This window comes from Giraffa tippelskirchi, chromosome 10 (genome assembly GCF_054371585.1).
Source record: "Giraffa tippelskirchi isolate mGirTip1 chromosome 10, T2T-mGirTip1v1.2.pri, whole genome shotgun sequence".
In the NCBI taxonomy this organism is placed as follows: Eukaryota; Metazoa; Chordata; class Mammalia; order Artiodactyla; family Giraffidae; genus Giraffa; species Giraffa tippelskirchi.
The window spans coordinates 153,427,902-153,444,873 of record NC_137284.1 but is presented as its reverse complement, the minus strand read 5'-3'; the positions used below and the strand labels follow the sequence as shown (position 1 = coordinate 153,444,873).

The following is a 16,972-nucleotide window of genomic DNA, read 5'->3' as shown; positions in this document are numbered from 1 at the left end:
AACAAAGACAGTAAATTACTGCTATGGCTTTATTGTTGGGGAAAAGTCCAAAACAACTTAATAAATTGTCAAATAAATGTAATGTTTGTTTAAAACAGGTACTCATGAACACTGAAAAATATTTAGTTTATACTTATTTATAGATATCATCTCCTTGCTGTAAGGGACTTAACTGAAAGGCCATGAATATTGATTGCACTGTTGGTACATCAGCTAAGAGATCAGAGAAAATCTACCCCCCCAACCTGCCACACACAGAAACACACAGAGACACATTTTTGCATATTTAGTATAAATTTCCTACAAAAAGCATGTAATTGCTAACCTAAGATGTGCTCCTACTTCATTTTGTTATAAGTGCTTTAATTATCTCAAATCTAGTTTTTGTGAAAAAAAAAAAAAGACATTTATGTAATTAAGTTGTAGATTTTCATCATGTTCCTGTTTGTTCCCTTGCTCCTAGCACATTTTCTTTTCTCACAGAGAATGCACCTGGTTTCAGAAGCGCTGAATGCACACTGACATACCTCCTTTATAGCTGGGACTTTTAAACCACTGTTGTGAAAACTTTTAAAAACAGCTCATCTATTTCTGCTTTATTGACTATGCCAAAGCCTTTGTGTGGATCACAATAAACTGTGGAAAATTCTGAAAGAGATGGGAATACCAGACCATCTGACCTGTCTCTTGAGAAACCTGTATGCAGGTCAGGAAGCAACAGTTAGAACTGGACATAGAACAACAGACTGGTTCCAAATAGGAAAAGGAGTACGTCAAGGCTGTATATTGTCACCCTGCTTATTTAACTTAGATGTAGAGTACATCATGAGAAACGCTGGGCTGGAAGAAACACAAGCTGGAATCAAGATTGCCAGGAGAAATATCAATAACCTCAGATTTGCAGATGACACCACCTTTATGGCAGAAAGTGAAGAAGAACTAAAGAGCCTTTTGATGAAAGTGAAAGTGGAGAGTGAAAAAGTTGGCTTAAAGCTCAACTTTCAGAAAACTAAGATCATGGCATCTGGCCCCATCACTTCATGGCAAATAGATGGGGAAACAGTGGAATCAGTGGCAGACTTTACTTATTTTGGGTTTCAAAATCACTGCAGATGGTGACTGCAGTCATGAAATTAAAAGACGTTTAATCCTTGGAAGGAAAGTTATGACCAACCTAGATAGCATATTAAAAAGCAGAGACAATACTCTGCCAACAAAGGTCCATCTAGTCAAGGCTATAGTTTTTCCAGTGGTCATGTATGGATGTGAGAGTTGGACTATAAAGAAAGCTGAGCGCCGAGGAATTGATGATTTTGAACTGTGGTGTTGGAGAAGACTCTTGAGAGTCCCTTGGACTGCAAGGAGATCCAACCAGTCCATCCTAAAGGAGATCAGTCCTGAGTGTTCATTGGAAGGACGATGTTGAAGCTGAAGCTCCAATACTTTGGCCACCTGATGTGAAGAGCTGACTCATTTGAAAAGACCCTGATGCTGGGAAAGGTTGAGGGCAGGAGGAGAAGGAGACGACAGAGGATGAGATGGTTGGATGGCATCACCGACTCAATGGACTTGAGTTTGGGTAAACTCCGGGAGTTAGTGCTGGACAGGGAGGCCTGGAGTGCTGTAGTCCATGGGGTTGCAAAGAGTCGGACATGACTGAGAGACGGAACTGAACTGAACTACATTGACTTTATGAGGGATTTGACAGAATTTAACTAAGAACTACTGAGACAGGAGGTAGATGGCCTCCCACCACAACACAGGGTAAAGCACTGGAGATTCATCCCCTATGGACGAAATTCCAAGACAAGAATAGCAGGGCAATTAAGTGAGGATGTTGGGCCCTGCCCAGACCACATATTTCTCATTCCTGAAGTCAGGACACTTCCCTGACCACACGTGTGCAGAAAGGCTTCTTAGGGGTCAAAGCGGGAGTAAAGTCAAGGGTTGCTCAACCCATATGCCTTTGTGGTAGGATTCATCTTGGCTAAGAGATGCATGCACACACATGGAAGGGTCCTGAGATATAGCAAATATGGACTGTGAACCAGGCAAATCAAAATGATTGGCCAAAGGAAACCTGGAAGCAATATCCCATATAAGTGATTCAAACTTTCAAGGATTCTCCCTCTGAGTCTGCCCGAGTGTCTATCCACACACACTGTACTCTTTTCCTCTTAATAAATACTTTAGTTGGTTCACTGTTTTCTGTCTTTGTGGAAATTCTTTTCTGCAAAGGCAAAGGGCCAGGGCCCTTGTCACTGACCACTGGTCTAGTGGTTAGGATCTGGTGCTCCTACCATCGGGACCTGGCTTCAATCTCTGGTTGGGAGCCCAAGCCCCACTCGGAGCCATTGCAGGCTGAGGCCACCCGAGATCATTACTATTGGTAAAAATCTATATATTGATAAGTGGAGTCTTTTGGAAAAGTGCCCTTGAATTCAACACTCCCAGCATCTGCCCTTTCCTAAGTTATGAAGCAAGAGGTCTGACTCTGGGGCTGCCTCTTTCTACTTCACTCTCCCAGGTTCTCTGTTGACTCTCCATGTTTTCCTCTTCCCAAAGATGCTGGACCTTAAATTCTATTTCATTTCAGCAAACACAGCACACTACAACAGTTCTGAGATGCTTTGATTTACTCAGGGCTTGCTTTCCACTTGCTTTTTTCCTTCTGCAAATAGTCATCGAGCCCATATGATGTGTTGAGCAGTAGATTAGGCAAAACAAGTACAGCTGTGAACAGCACAGTTTGGGGACCTTTGGAGCAGGGGCTGTTCACTCAGTCCTCAGCCATTGCTCATTCATGAAGTGCAACTGGAAGAAAATGTGGCTTGAGTGTTAAGCACAGTCACACACTTTTGTCCCACTGGTCAGTGGTAAAGAACACACCGGCCAATGCAGGAGATGAGGGTTTGATCCCTGGGTCTGGAAGATCCCTTGGAGAAGGAAATGGCAACCCAATCCAGTATTCTTGCCTGGAAAATTACACAGACAGAGGAGCCTGGTGGGCTACACCCAAGGGGTCGTAGAGTCAGATACGACTGAGCGACTGAGCATGCGATTATTAATATGCCACTCTCCGCCTCCCAATTATTAAATTTAGATAACAAACTATGGTTGCTCTAATTCTGAATGTCATACCAAGTAAAGTAAGGCAATAAAAGACAGTGAAGAAATATTTTTAAACTTTCAGCAGAAAGATGATATACTTTGAGATAGGTTTTAGAAAGAAGGTTCCTTGTAGCAAAACACAATAGATTCTTAGGGAAGTAATTCAGAAGGTAATGAGAGCAGATAGACTATACTTGCCATTTGCATGCATGTTCAGTCATGTCTGATTCTTTGTGACACCATGGACTGTAGCCCACTAGGCTCCTCTGTCCATGGAATTTTCCAGACAATAATACTGGAGTGGGCTCCTATTTCCTCCTCCAGGGGATCTCCCCAACCCAGGGATCAACCTGCATCTCTCGCATTGGAAAATGGATTCTTTCCCATTGAGCCACCTGGGAAGACCAATACTTGCCAATGGGCTATGGAGAGATGGCCAGAGCTACTATGAGAAAGGACAAAACAAGATAGGATAAAGTAGATGGAACTGATCACATGTTTTAAGATCAGGACATGGAAACCAGATAGGTGGACATAGTTAGAAAGAAAGAAAGAATGCCTTAAATTCACAATCTGAAACCAACTGCCTTATTAACTTTTGACAATCTTCCTTCAGATTATTACAATTATTATGTAAAGTTCAAAATCACTCAGAATATATGGTTTAAATTCTTAGGTTTTCCAGTTAGTCCGCTCAGCCAATCTACCGTTAAAAATTTTCACCTTTGTTTTCTAGCTTCCCCCCTGTCATTTTCCATATCATCTGATATCTGGTTTATAACAATCATCTTATTAACTGATTGCTCTACCCAAATCTCTCTTCACTCCCCACCCAATTATGCTTTTTTGATCCAATGATGGTCTAGTGCTAAAACATTACTTTAAGTTAAATGTGTAATAGTTCTTCAGCATCTCTGACAGTGGGTAAACTGATTGCCATCTAAGCATGCAAAACCTTCTGAAATCTTTACAGATCTCATTAGGTTTCAGCAACTTGCTGACATCAACCTTGCTCTCTGCTCAGGCGAATCTGACAAAGGAACTTATGTAACCTATGTTTACCCTTTCTGGGATTGCCCGTGGTTTTCTACTGGCCTTTTTCTCAATCTGTAAAACTTCTCAGTCAGAGTTAACTATGAAGGAACAAGTGTTAAGAAACAGGGCTCCAGTCCAACACATCTAAGTTTAAATTCTGACTCCACCAAGCACTAATTATATAACGTTGGCAAAGATATTTAATCTCATTTAGCCCTCTCTAGGAAATAGGTATCATAGGTATATTAATTAATGGTTATATGTGCTCAGTCATATCCAACTCATATCCACTCTTTGCGTGACTGTAGCCTGCCATGCTCCTCTGTCCATGGCATTTTCCAGGAACTGGGTTGCCATTACATTCACCAGGGGATCTTCCCCACCCAGGGATTGAATTCACATCTTCTGCATTGACAGGCTGATTCGTTACCACTGAGCCATCAGGGAAGCCCCTATATTAATTAATAGGTGTAGTATTTACTGTTAATACAATAATTATTATTTAGGCACCACTAACCTTTTTCCTTTCTTAAGGAGACCTTCTCTATCAATACATCCTGCTTTCTGTACAGTCCAGGGCTCATCTCACAAACTGTAATAATTATAGTCAATGTAAGACTTGATTGACTGTTGTTAATTAAAACATACATGAACATTTTACTTCCTAATAAGATTGTGAATTGTCATGAGGACAGGGTCTAGAAAATGTGCTTTTTCTTTTTACTCTATATGAAGCTATTAATAACCTGGTAGGTGTTTAAGAAAGACTATCGGAATGAAACTTAAAATGTACCTACCCTTCATCCTGTTCTGATTTTGATAAATGATTAGTTGGCTTGCCAGAAGAAGTCTACCCACATGAAAGCACGCTTGGATGATAGTAAGTATAGGGAGCTACTAACATTTCTGTGTAAGTGTACAAGCATTTTGAACACACAGTTGAAAGCATGTGGATGAGGGAAATTGGGATAAGCAAGAAGCTCTTTATTTTTCTTCGAAGCGTGACAATTATTCTGCTTGTCTCTAACCTAAGACAGGTTTACTGGCTGCTTTTGCCTCATCAACACAAATGGAAAAGCAAAACTTTAGTCCAAACTTTAACATGTGTAAAAAATCACCTGGAGAGCTTGTTAAGACAGGGATTCCTGGGCCTCACCCCAAAGATTCTGACTCAGTAGAGAATTTTCAGTTCTAACAAGCTCCCAAGTGATGCTCATACTGCTGTTCCTGACTGCATTTTGAGAAGCATGGCTCTAATCTTGAAAAAATAAAAATTAACTCAAGAAGGGTGGGCTAATTCTTTATTTATATTTTAATATAAATAGGAAAAACAGGTCATTGCAAGGCAATTCAGTACAATTTTAAATAGCATAAGGCTAGACTGCCACCTCACTTCACTCAGAATAATAATAATAGAACTCTAAATGAGCTCTAAATAAAAATAAAGGTCAAAAGAAATATACTTGGGTGTATGTGCAGAAAAATATTTGGAAAGAAATATTTCTGTTTCCGAAATACTGTTGTTACTTTTGTTACTGTTGAGTATTATTCAAACAGTAACAGTGGTTGTCTTTGAATAGTAAGATTATGGATGATTTAAAACTTCATACTTTTCAGTGTTTTCCACACTATAATGTGCATAAGTTATATTATCATTAAAAATACACTTGCAAAATAGATACATGGAATAATAACACTGAGACAAAATGGCAAGAACAGATGCATATAGTAAAATTGCATTCATTTACTTAGAAATTAAGAGATTTTTGTTCAAATCTCTTTTCTGTCTTTTACTATCTAGATACTCCCCTTAACTTTTCATTTTCTCAACCATAAAATGAAGGCAATAGTACCTCCTCCACCAAGTTAGCATAAATATCAAGTGAAATCACACAGTTTGTAAATTAAAAAGCATTGAGTGCATGGATGTTTTAATGCAGAGAAGTATTTAGCTTGCATGCCTCAGCCAGTTAACTCTGTACCCACTGGAGTCCTATCTGGGTTGCACACTTTGTACATATCAAGCCCCAGGGAGATGACAGCGCAGAAGGGGCTAAGTCAGCACCACTGAAGAAAGAGAGGATTTGAGCTATCATCAATGATCAAGCTTTTCTAGGAGACTGCAAGAGAACAGAAAGGCAATTGGGCTGATGGCAAAATAAATAGACTCATCAAGTTCATTGATTTATTGGAAGAGTAATTTTTCTGTTTCAACTCCTACTCCCAAACAAAAGTTCTCATATTATTTTACATATTCTTAAATAAATCTCAGGTGTTCAGAAATATGACCGTTGAACACATTATATTGAATTTCATAGCTTATAAAAATCTAGAGAGTGACAAATCCTAAGTATCCTATTCATTTTCATTAAATATTGAATATTGTCTGTGTGACATCATATTAGGTGTCCTGGAAAATGACAAAGTACTACTGTATCAGTCTCACTGGGCTGCTGCAACAATAACCAAATGCTTAGTGGGTTGAAACATATCTATTATCTTATAATTCTGGAGGTCAGATGTTCAAAGTAGGTTTCACCGAGCTACATAGGGCTGTGTTCCTTCTGAAAACCTCTAAGGGAGAATCCATTTTCTTGCTTTTCCTAGCTTCCAGAGTCTACCTGCATTCCTTGGTTCATTTTCCTATTTCTTCATCTGCAAAGTCAGCTGTGGTTAGTGGGGTCTTTCTCATACTTCACTCTGATTCTCTGCTTGATCATCACCTCTCTCTATTTTAAAGAACTCTGGTTACATCAGGCCCACCCAGATGATCTGGGGCACTCTCTTCATGAGAAGGTCTTTACTTAATCATAGTCTCTTTGCCATATAAAGTAATATATTCACAGTTTGCAAAGTTTAGGATATAGACACGTTTGGTGGAGAGAGGATTATCCTGTCTATCACAACTATATAAAAATACTGTGATTGTTCTATATAAAGGAAAATTCTTATTAAGTACCTAATGTACTCCCAGGGTTGTTGATTCGTGAAAGATGTCAACACATCGGTAGAGAGAAAAGTAAAGAGTTTAAGAGCAAAGATATGAAATAGGTCTAAAGCACTAGGAAACAAAGTATGACTTAAGGAATGTCTAGGGTAAAAACAGGGTACAAAGAAGGAGCCACTCCCAGGGAAAAGGATAAGTCTCAACAGTATGAATTGTTGCAGAAAATCAGAATGGGAATCAGGTCAGGGAAATGCTAATACATTTAATGAGCAGATTTGGGTGACTCTTTTAATATTTCTTGGTGGTAGTATTTGTAGAAACTGGATTATAAGAAAAGGAATTAGTTGGTGGAATGGGTTTGGGTAAACTCCGGGAGTTGGTGATGGACAGGGAGGCCTGGCGTGCTGTGATTCATGGGGTCGCAAAGAGTCGGACACGACTGAGCGACTGACCTGGAACTGGTGGGACGGGGTTGGGGGGTGACCACATTATTGTAGGAATTTAAACCATGAAAGGTTAAAAATATTAAAAAGTTGATAGAGATTGCTAAGTAAAAGTGAGGGAATTTTTGTTAGGATATGTGAGATAAATTCGTGTTTATTTTTAATGGTGTAGTTTCTGGCTATAAAGAAAATTTATACTCCTTGGATTAATCCTGAAAAAGCAACAAATAATTAAAAAAAAAAAAAAGAAATGTCTGTTTCCCTAGCTCCATAAGTAAATTTGGGGAAACTTGTGTTTCATTCTTTGGAATGCCAGGCCCCTCTCTTACCTCTTTTCTAGACCTTCTTCAAGGGTATGAGATGTCAATGTAGATATCAGAATCCAGGATACATAATGGCCAGGTTTTACTAGTGGTTGTTACAGACTCATTACTCCACTCACTACTGGCCACCGGGAACTAAGCTCTAAATCTGATGGTCAATTTCAGAGTCTTGATAATACATAAACAACAACTTTGCCTGTTAATGCATCTTTACGACCACTAGCTAGACTGATTTAAAATAAAAGAAAAAAAAAGTTTCTTACTTGGCAAAAAAAAAGCTTTTCATTATTGTTTGATCTGAAAATTTACTTTCACATATACTTTGGAAAGATTTAAAAATCTTCTATGAAGTGTATATTATGCCTTTTGCCCACTTGTTTATTATCAGCATTTTTCTATCGACTTAAATCGGCTAAGATATAAATGCAGATTAAAATCTGCATTATCGTATTTGTCTTCCTTGTTTTTTGCCTTATCACCTCGAATATGTAGTTTTGGATGTATAATATTTTGTTATCAACTCTGTTAAGATTTCCCCTTTACAAATGCTTTCACAACTCTTAAGTGTATAATATCTTCCATTGTGGTAGTAAAAGTCTTGACTCTAAGGCCAGGGAGTTAGTATTTACTCTGTAAGCATAGGCTGAAGAATTTAAAGTAATGTGATAATATCATCAATTTTGTGTTTAAGAAGTATCTCCTGACATTTGTGTGGACACGTTGCATATTCAGTCACTTCAGTCGTGTCCACCTCTTGAGACCCTATGGACTGTAGCCCACAAGCCCCCTCTCTCCATGGTTTTCTGCAAGAATACTGGAATGGGTTGCCATGGCTTTCTCTAAGGGATCTCCCTGACTCAGGGATTGAACCCACGTCTCCTGTGACTTCTGCATTTCAGGCAGATTCTTTACCACTGAGCCACCTTGGGCAAGTCAGGAAAGTTACTATCAACTAGGAGACTATTATGGGCTTCCCTAGTGGCTCAGTGTTAAAGAATCCACCTGCAATGCAGGAGATGAAGGAGACACAGGAAAAGCAGGATTGACCCCTGGTCCAAAAGATCCTCTGAAAGAGGGCATGGCAACCTACTCCAGTATTCTTGCCATGAAAATCCCATAGACAGAGGAGCCTGGTGGGCTAAGGTCCATGGGGTTGCAAAGAGTCAGACACCACTGAAGTGAGTGAGCATGAGCATAAGGAGACTATTGCAAGGGGACATGGAAACTAACCATACATACACATATGATTGAAACATAAGGCCCCCGAAAAAAAAGAGAAAATCTGTGATTTGTGCCATGGCTTCATTTCCTACATAAACACTTATTCAAGAAGGGCACCTCTATGGGTTGAAATGTGTCCCCCAAGAGGTATTGAACTTCTAAACTTTATTTGGAAATAAGATTTTTGAAGGTGATTAAGTTAAGAAAGCAGTCCTAAATATTCACTGGAAGGACTGATGTTGAAGCTGAAACTCCAATACTTTGGCCACCTGATGTGAAGAACTGACTCATTTGAAAAGATCCTGATGCTGGGAAAGACTGAAGTACAAAGCAACAGCTCTCTAATCTCTATGATGCTGATGAGCTGAGAAAGGCTCTCCAAGCGCCCTTCTATGTCTCATGTTTTGAGAGAAGCAATTAAGCATGTGGGATACATCCCTTTTGTTACTACCTTCTAGAGTATACTGAATGCTTGAAGTGGCCAAGGGTGAACCATGTTAAGAAGTTAATCACAAGTCAAAAATGAACACATACCTAAAGGTCACCTTTGGAACATCATAAGTAGTCTTTTCCTAATTGCACAGAAAGGGAAAAGTTCACTTCTAATGATTTGATATAAAACTGGAAAGAAGCATAAAATAACTTTATAGTTCATTTACTAATAAATGCTATAACATGACATTTTGAGTATTGATAGTTTATGAATAGGCTCACTTTCCTGCTGTCTTATATTGGAGGTGACCCAGAACTTATTACACACTTGCTATATGGATATGAGAGTTGGACCGTAAAGAAGGCTGAACACCAAAGAATTGATGCTTTCAAACTGTGGTGCTAGAGAAGACTCTTGAGAGTAGCTTGGACTTCAAGGAGATCAAACCAATCCATCCTAAAGGAAATCAACCATGACTATTCATTGGAAGGCATGATGCCGAAGCTCCAGTACTTTGGCCACCTGATGCAAACAGGCAACTCATTGGGAAACAAACCTGATGCTGGGAAAGACTGAAGGCAGGAGGAGAAGGGGATGACAGAGGATGAGATGGCTGGATGGCATCACTGACTCAATGGACATGAGTTTGAGCAAACTCCAGGGATAGTGGAGGACAGAGGAGCTACAGTCCATGGGGTCTCAAAGATCAGACAAGACTTAGCAATTTAACAAAACTAATAACAGGAGCTAGGTGACAAAAGTGCTGAAAAGGGAGGTTGGTTTACTGAACACTCTACTCTTGAATTTAAAAACAAGTATTTCAGTGGAAAACATGGATATAGCAGAAAAAAACAAAATGGTAGTTGTAAGCCCTTGACAGGGGCCTGGGTCATATTTGGGTTGGTGGTACTCAGCACAGAGTGATGTCTGGAGCCCTCCTTATTCTGATCCGTTTTAATCACTGTACCACCTGTGATCGTCTTTCAAAAATCAGTGTCTCCTTTAGAAAAAGACATTTCTCATTGGAAACAATGACACTGACTTTCTGATCTCAATTAGACTCTAGCAGATTTGGTTGGAGAAATTTGTCTTCCCAGGATCTAATTATTCCTGTTAAGGTAACTACTGAGGTTTGTACACAGCCAGACTGGAAATCCAGAGAGGCGCAGTGGCCTTGAGAACTTTCCCTGTGAAAGCTCTCTAATTCTAGGGCCATGTAATTATTTTTAATTAGCACAATGTAAGCTTTACAATACCTAAGTCCTCATTAACACTTGAATATTAACCTGATATTTTCTCTGTCTCTTTGGATTTTTTTTTAAGCTTGAATGAATGCCCTGAGTAAACTACATTATTTCCCTGAGGAACTACTGTCTCATAATTGACACACAGCAAATAGTGGTGGGTAGAGAGAGTATGGGTTTAAAAACAGATAGCCTGCATGCTAATATTATGTCATGATCTTTCCATGAATGTAATTTCTGTATGAGATGTTGTTCATTATCATACTCTAATGGGTTCTTTCACCTGTCCAAGTCCCAAGGGAAAGGGATAATTTAGAAGGAAAAAAAAAAAAAAAAGATCAAGTTTTTACTTCCTCTTAATAAAACAAATGTTTATAATTTTCTCACCTGACAAGTCCTTCAAAAAATTTTTAGAAATAAGAATAAAATCTACTCTATCTATCCATTTCTGCCTGTGTTTGATCCTTCCCAAATTTCTCCATTCTTTGCACTGGCTCCAAGGCATTATTTTCCATCCACACCTTTGCAATACTACCTACAGGACTTTCTACAGCTCTTTGCCTCTGTACCATCACAGCTGCCTTATTCCTTGGTTATGTCAATATTCGTTTTTGTTACTCTTTGACTTTAACTTCACAGAACGTCACATTGTCCTTTTTTTAAACACTCAATCTGGACAAGCTGTACTTGTATTTTCTTCACTATTACCTTTAGGTTATAGAAGACTATAAGGAGGGAAGAAAACCTATAAAACCAAGCAGGCATACTACAAATTCATGCTTCCTCATTTTATTAGGTCTCTACAGTGGAGCTCAAAAGTGAAAGTGAAAATCGCTCAGTCGTGTCCAACTCTTTGCGATCCCACGGGCTGTAGCCTGCCACGCTCCTCTGTCCATGGAATTCTCCAGGCAAAAATATCAGAAAGTGAACCCAGATCTCCCACACTGCAGGCAGATTCTTTACCTTCTGAGCCACCAACCATATTAAGGAGTTACTTAGATCCTATAGAGGTTGCCTACATGGTTTCTTGCTCCATCCGTTTAATACCCTGGTCCCATTTTAACCTTTTCACTCTCATTTTTGAGACTAAAAACATTGACTCAAGATGTCTTAGTGCCTATATTACCCCCCTTCAATATAACTCTGCACTAATCAGGCCCTTTTTCCTTTCTTATTGCTAATTAATCAATTTATTTATTAATAGCTATTAATATAGTACTAGTTCTAATGGTATGTCTTATACTAGAAATTTTTAAAAATGAATGAATCTTAGATTCTGGCTCTGAGCAATCTGTTATCTAATATTTGGGGATGACATGTTGAAAGATAAAATATTATATAATTTTCTGTTATAAAAAAGATACAAACAAAATGCTCAGACAGTGTGGGCTTCCCTTGGGGCTCAACTGGTAAAGAATCCACCTGCAATGCAGGAGACCTGGGTTCAGTTCCTGGGTTGGGAAGATCCCCTAGAGATGGGAAAGGCTACCCACTCCAGTATTCTGGCCTAGAGAATTCCATGGACTGTACAGTCCATGGGGTCGCAAAGAGTCGGACATGACTGAACAACTTTCACTTCACTTCACTTAGGATGTTTAGGTAAAGGATTGGATGACTTGGTTTAGTACAGTCAGATGATATCATCTGTGAAGCCACTTTAAACTGAGTCTCAAAGGATGACAGGAGTTTGCCAGGGAGAGAACCCTTCTTTTCTGCTATTCCAAGGGTCCTCAGGTTATTTAAGATGACTGTTTTCTTGGTGTTCCTTCTCTCTTTTTTCCATTGGTTCCATCTTCTATGTCTGATAATCTGCATTATCTAATCTGTCTCCATTATCTTGGGTAATGGGAAAGAAAAACAAAAGAAAATATACAAGTTGCTCTCTAGTCCCAACTATAAGGGAACTTCTGCTTCTTCACCACTTAAACCTTAACACCAGAAAGGTTGAGAGTTATCATTTCCATTTTACTTTCAAGAATGTCAAGGCAGTCCACACTGACTTTTACTAAGTCCTTGTGTTCTGTGATTTACGGAGACGTGGTCACTGTTGGCCATGCCCTCATGGAAGCTCATTCTTCTCTTGATTTCTGCACCCTTACACTTGTCTTCCGGCTGCTGCCCCTCTGACCACTCTTTTCCTGTGTCCTGCACTGTCCTTTTTCTTCTCCTGGACTCTAGAGAGAGTTATTCTCTTAGAGCTTGTCCTCAATGTTCTGTCGCTGTCATCTGCATGGAAGGATTGGTTAGTTTGTCCAAGATTGTTCATCTAGAAAGTCAGAACCATAATTGGAACACAGAGGTTCTGCTGGCAAAGTCTCTGCTCTTCTTCTTCTATTTTTTTTTTTTTTTGGCCATGTTGTGCAGCTTGCAGGATCTTCACTCCCAGATCAGGGCTCAAACCCGGGCTCCTGCAGTGAGAGCAACAAGTCCTAACAACTGGACTGCCAGGGACTTCCCCAGAGTCCCTGCTCTTAAATTATGCTAAATTGTTTATACTAATCTCATCTTGGAAAAAGGGGTATTTTGTTTTTATTGTTGAAGGACAGCTTAGAGAAAAGTGAAAGGAGTGTATGTCAATGTTGAAAAGTCTTCTGAAGGAAGAATGGATTTTTTAAATTTACCTGTGTGTCTGTGTGCGTGTGGTGTGTGCTGAGAAAATAAAAATGGAATGGGGAATTTCTGCAACTGCTTTTAGGCAAACAAAACTTTAACAAAAAGTCATATCTAGCTCTGATTAGAAAGTGCTAATCTTTTTGGAAATGTCCGTCATTTTGAGTAAAGTTGTCCTGGTAATTCAAATAATAAAAAGATAATTATATTTTATACTACTTTACAGCTTTAAAATGCTTTACTATAAAAATCTTTAGTATACTTTACCCAATTTAATGAATAAGGCAAAATGACTAATTTTAAATGACAAATAAAGTCATTTGAATTTGATGTAAAAATAAACCCTTTAAAAATATGAGCATTAAGGAGCTAGAGACTGTTGTACAGAATGAAATAAGTCAGAAAGGGAAAAACAAATATCATATATTAATGCATATATACAGTGTGAGTTAAACAATAGAACAGGAAAGATTAGAGATCTCTTCAAGAAAATTAGAGATAACAAGGGAATATTTCATGCAAAGATGGGCACAATAAAGGACAGAAACAATATGGACCTAACAGAAGCAGAAGATACTAAGAAGAGGTGGCAAGAATACATGGAAGAACTATACAGAAAAGATATTAGTGTCCTGGATAACCACGATGGTGTGATCACTCACCTTGAGCCAGACATCCTGGAGTGCAAAGTCAAGTGGGCCTTAAGGAAGCATCACTAAGAGCAAAGCTAGTGGGGAGGTGATGGAATTCCAGCTGAGCTATTTCAAACCCTAAAAGATGACGCTGTTAAAGTGCTACACTCAATATGTTTGATTTTTCTGTTACCCAGTGAGTTGCCAGATGACTTCATCTAAATTGTTAGTGATCAAGTGAAATACCATGCATATATCATCTAATATTGTTCTATTTCTTTTCCTTTGGTGAACACAGACAGGCCAAACTCATCTTAGTCATTAAACACAATATAAGAAGGATAAAAAACATTCTTTTAAAGCATTATATTCATTCTAAGATCAAATAGAAATATACTGAGTGTAACCAACATTTTGAATAATTCATGCTCTGCTCACCTTACTTTATTTTGTACAATTGAAAATTGGCCATATTGATTTCTTGCCCAATATACAATGAAACCTTATTTATCTGACATCATTTGGGAATGATCCATTCATAGAACCATAGAGTTTTAGTGCCTGAGAAGACCTGAGTGGTCTAATCTATCACCTTCATTGTGAATAATTATAATATTTATAATTATATTTATCAATATAATTATAAATATACAGCAACAATGGCCACTTGAGCCCTTATGAAAAATTATATTCTCTGCTGAGTTCTTGTAAGCAGTAGGCCATTTGTTTTTCACAGTAAGCCTATGAGGTATGCATTATTAGTATGCATTATATCCATTTTACAGATAAGCAAACTGAGGCCTAGAGATAGTAAAATAACTGAAGGCTACATAGCTTAAAAGTAATGAAGCTGGGATTGTATTTGAGCCCAAGACCCCTGTTTTTAGACACATTATTACACCAGCTCTGAGAATCAAATATGATAATGTCTTACTCACAAAAAGCACTCACTTATTTAGCATCAATTACTAGACCAGAACTTGTGTTTCCTGACTACCTATTATCACATTTCTTTCTATCATACAAACTCTAGCATATCTGGATCTTTAATATAAATGAACTGATAAGCTATGTTCCTTCCTTTAAGCACTAAAACTCATTTTATTTTAAATATTTTCAGTGAAAATCATTCTAAAAGTTATTACACAGTTTTCTGCCTCCTTAATCACTCTACATTAAATATAAGTGCCATTTCTTGCTGACTCAAGTTTCATAATTATCTACATCAGTCATCGGATTATGTAATAACAGCACAAGAGAGTCACGCCAAATGATACCAGAAAACTTTGTTTCATTGACTTGTTGGTTTCCCTTTTTATAAACTATGGATCTTTGCTGTATTATTACTTGGGATGTCATTCTGCTATGGTGCAATTTCAAACTGTACTTCTTGTCCAGACACACAGAAATAAAATTATTCTTTATATGTTATAGGTTGGGAAACAATGCAGTCACATTTGTTTATACTGGGTGTTTGAAAAATGAAACAACAAATCTGACCATTAGAAGTCATATTCCCATAGGAGGAACTGTTACTTTCTGAAGGAAAAAGTAGAGGGAGCCAGGAGAGGCCAGGGAAAGCACTGTAAAAGCAAAGAAATAGGATGTTCAAAGGCTCAGACGCCAGAGTATGATGCTCTGGGAAGAGGGGCTGGGGTCCTAAAAGGCCCTCTGAGTGACTGGAGTCAAGAGTTCAAGACAAGCAAGGGGGAGGAGTTGAGACCAGAGTCAATCAGGGGACGAGGTCTTCAAAGAACTGGTGCCTTGACCTCCAGGACTGACCGAGTCTGAGGGGTACCTGAGGGGTTTAAATAAGCAGGATGAGATGATCAAGTTGTATTAAGAATCTCCTTTGGCTGTGATAATAAGACTGGACACAGAGACCATCTATAAAGCCATGGCAAAGTTTTGAAACAAAATCCTCTCAGTAGAAATCAGTATCCTCATTTCTGTGATGAGAAGGGAGACACATTCCCCAAAGACCTCGTCCATTCTAAACCTATAATTCTGTGGTTCTGTAGCTTATGATTGTTTCCTAGTACATGGCCAACACTATGCAAAGTCATAAAGTCTTTGACCTGGTTTAGGAATCTTTATCTCGACTGGACTGCAGCTGGAAGCTGATATCATAACAATGCTGGAGTCATAAAGCAAGGAAGATCCCTTGGAAAAGGAAATGGCATCCCTCTTCAGTATTCTTGCTTGGAGAACCCCAAGGACAGAGGAGCCTAATGGGCCATAGTCCATGGAGTGTCTAAAGATTTGGACATGACTTAGTGACAAAACACATACAGTTGGCTTTTAAGGCTGTTCTGACACTGATTTACTCTTGTGGTCTGTCAAAACAAAGGTTTGTGAAGACTAGGGTAAACCCAGCACAGCTCAGTGTTGCAGAATCTCAATTCATTTAGCCACCTGGCAACGTTCTGAGATTATGCTAGTGGTTCCTCAACAAGGTACCAGTTAATGGGCAGTGTCCTTGTTAAACCTGGCCTCTGACCCTAGAGTAGTTTGATTCTTGGCTGCCTTCCCTATTTATGTGCTCTGAAAACTTAGCATAGGGGCTTCCCTGGTTGCTCAGATAGCAAAGAATCTGCTTGCAATGCAGGAGACCCAGGTTCTATCTCTGGGTCAGGAAAATCCCCTGGAGAAGGGAATGGCTACCCAATCCTGAAGAATTCCACGGACAGAGGAGCCTGGTGCACTGTATCCATGGGGTCACAAAGAGTCTACACAACTGAGCAACTTAACACTTTCACAAGCTTAGCACAGCACTTAACCTACAGCAGCTCAGTTCCCATATCTACAGAAGGTGGTTTAGTGCCTAAGTCATGTCCAACTCTTTTCAACCCTATGGACTGTAGCCTGCAAGGCTCCTCTGTCCATGGGATTTCCTGGGCAAGAATACTGGAACGGGTTGTCATTTCCTTCTCCAGAGGTTCTTCCTGACACAGGAATTGAACCCAGGTTTCT

At 39.0% G+C, this 16,972-nt stretch overlaps 1 protein-coding gene across 4 annotated transcripts in view; it reads right to left on the bottom strand.

The window, feature by feature from the left end:
- Window positions 1-16,972, bottom strand: part of CNTNAP2 (contactin associated protein 2) — a 2,222,175-nt gene that overhangs the window by 770,690 nt on the left and 1,434,513 nt on the right. The window lies entirely within an intron of this gene.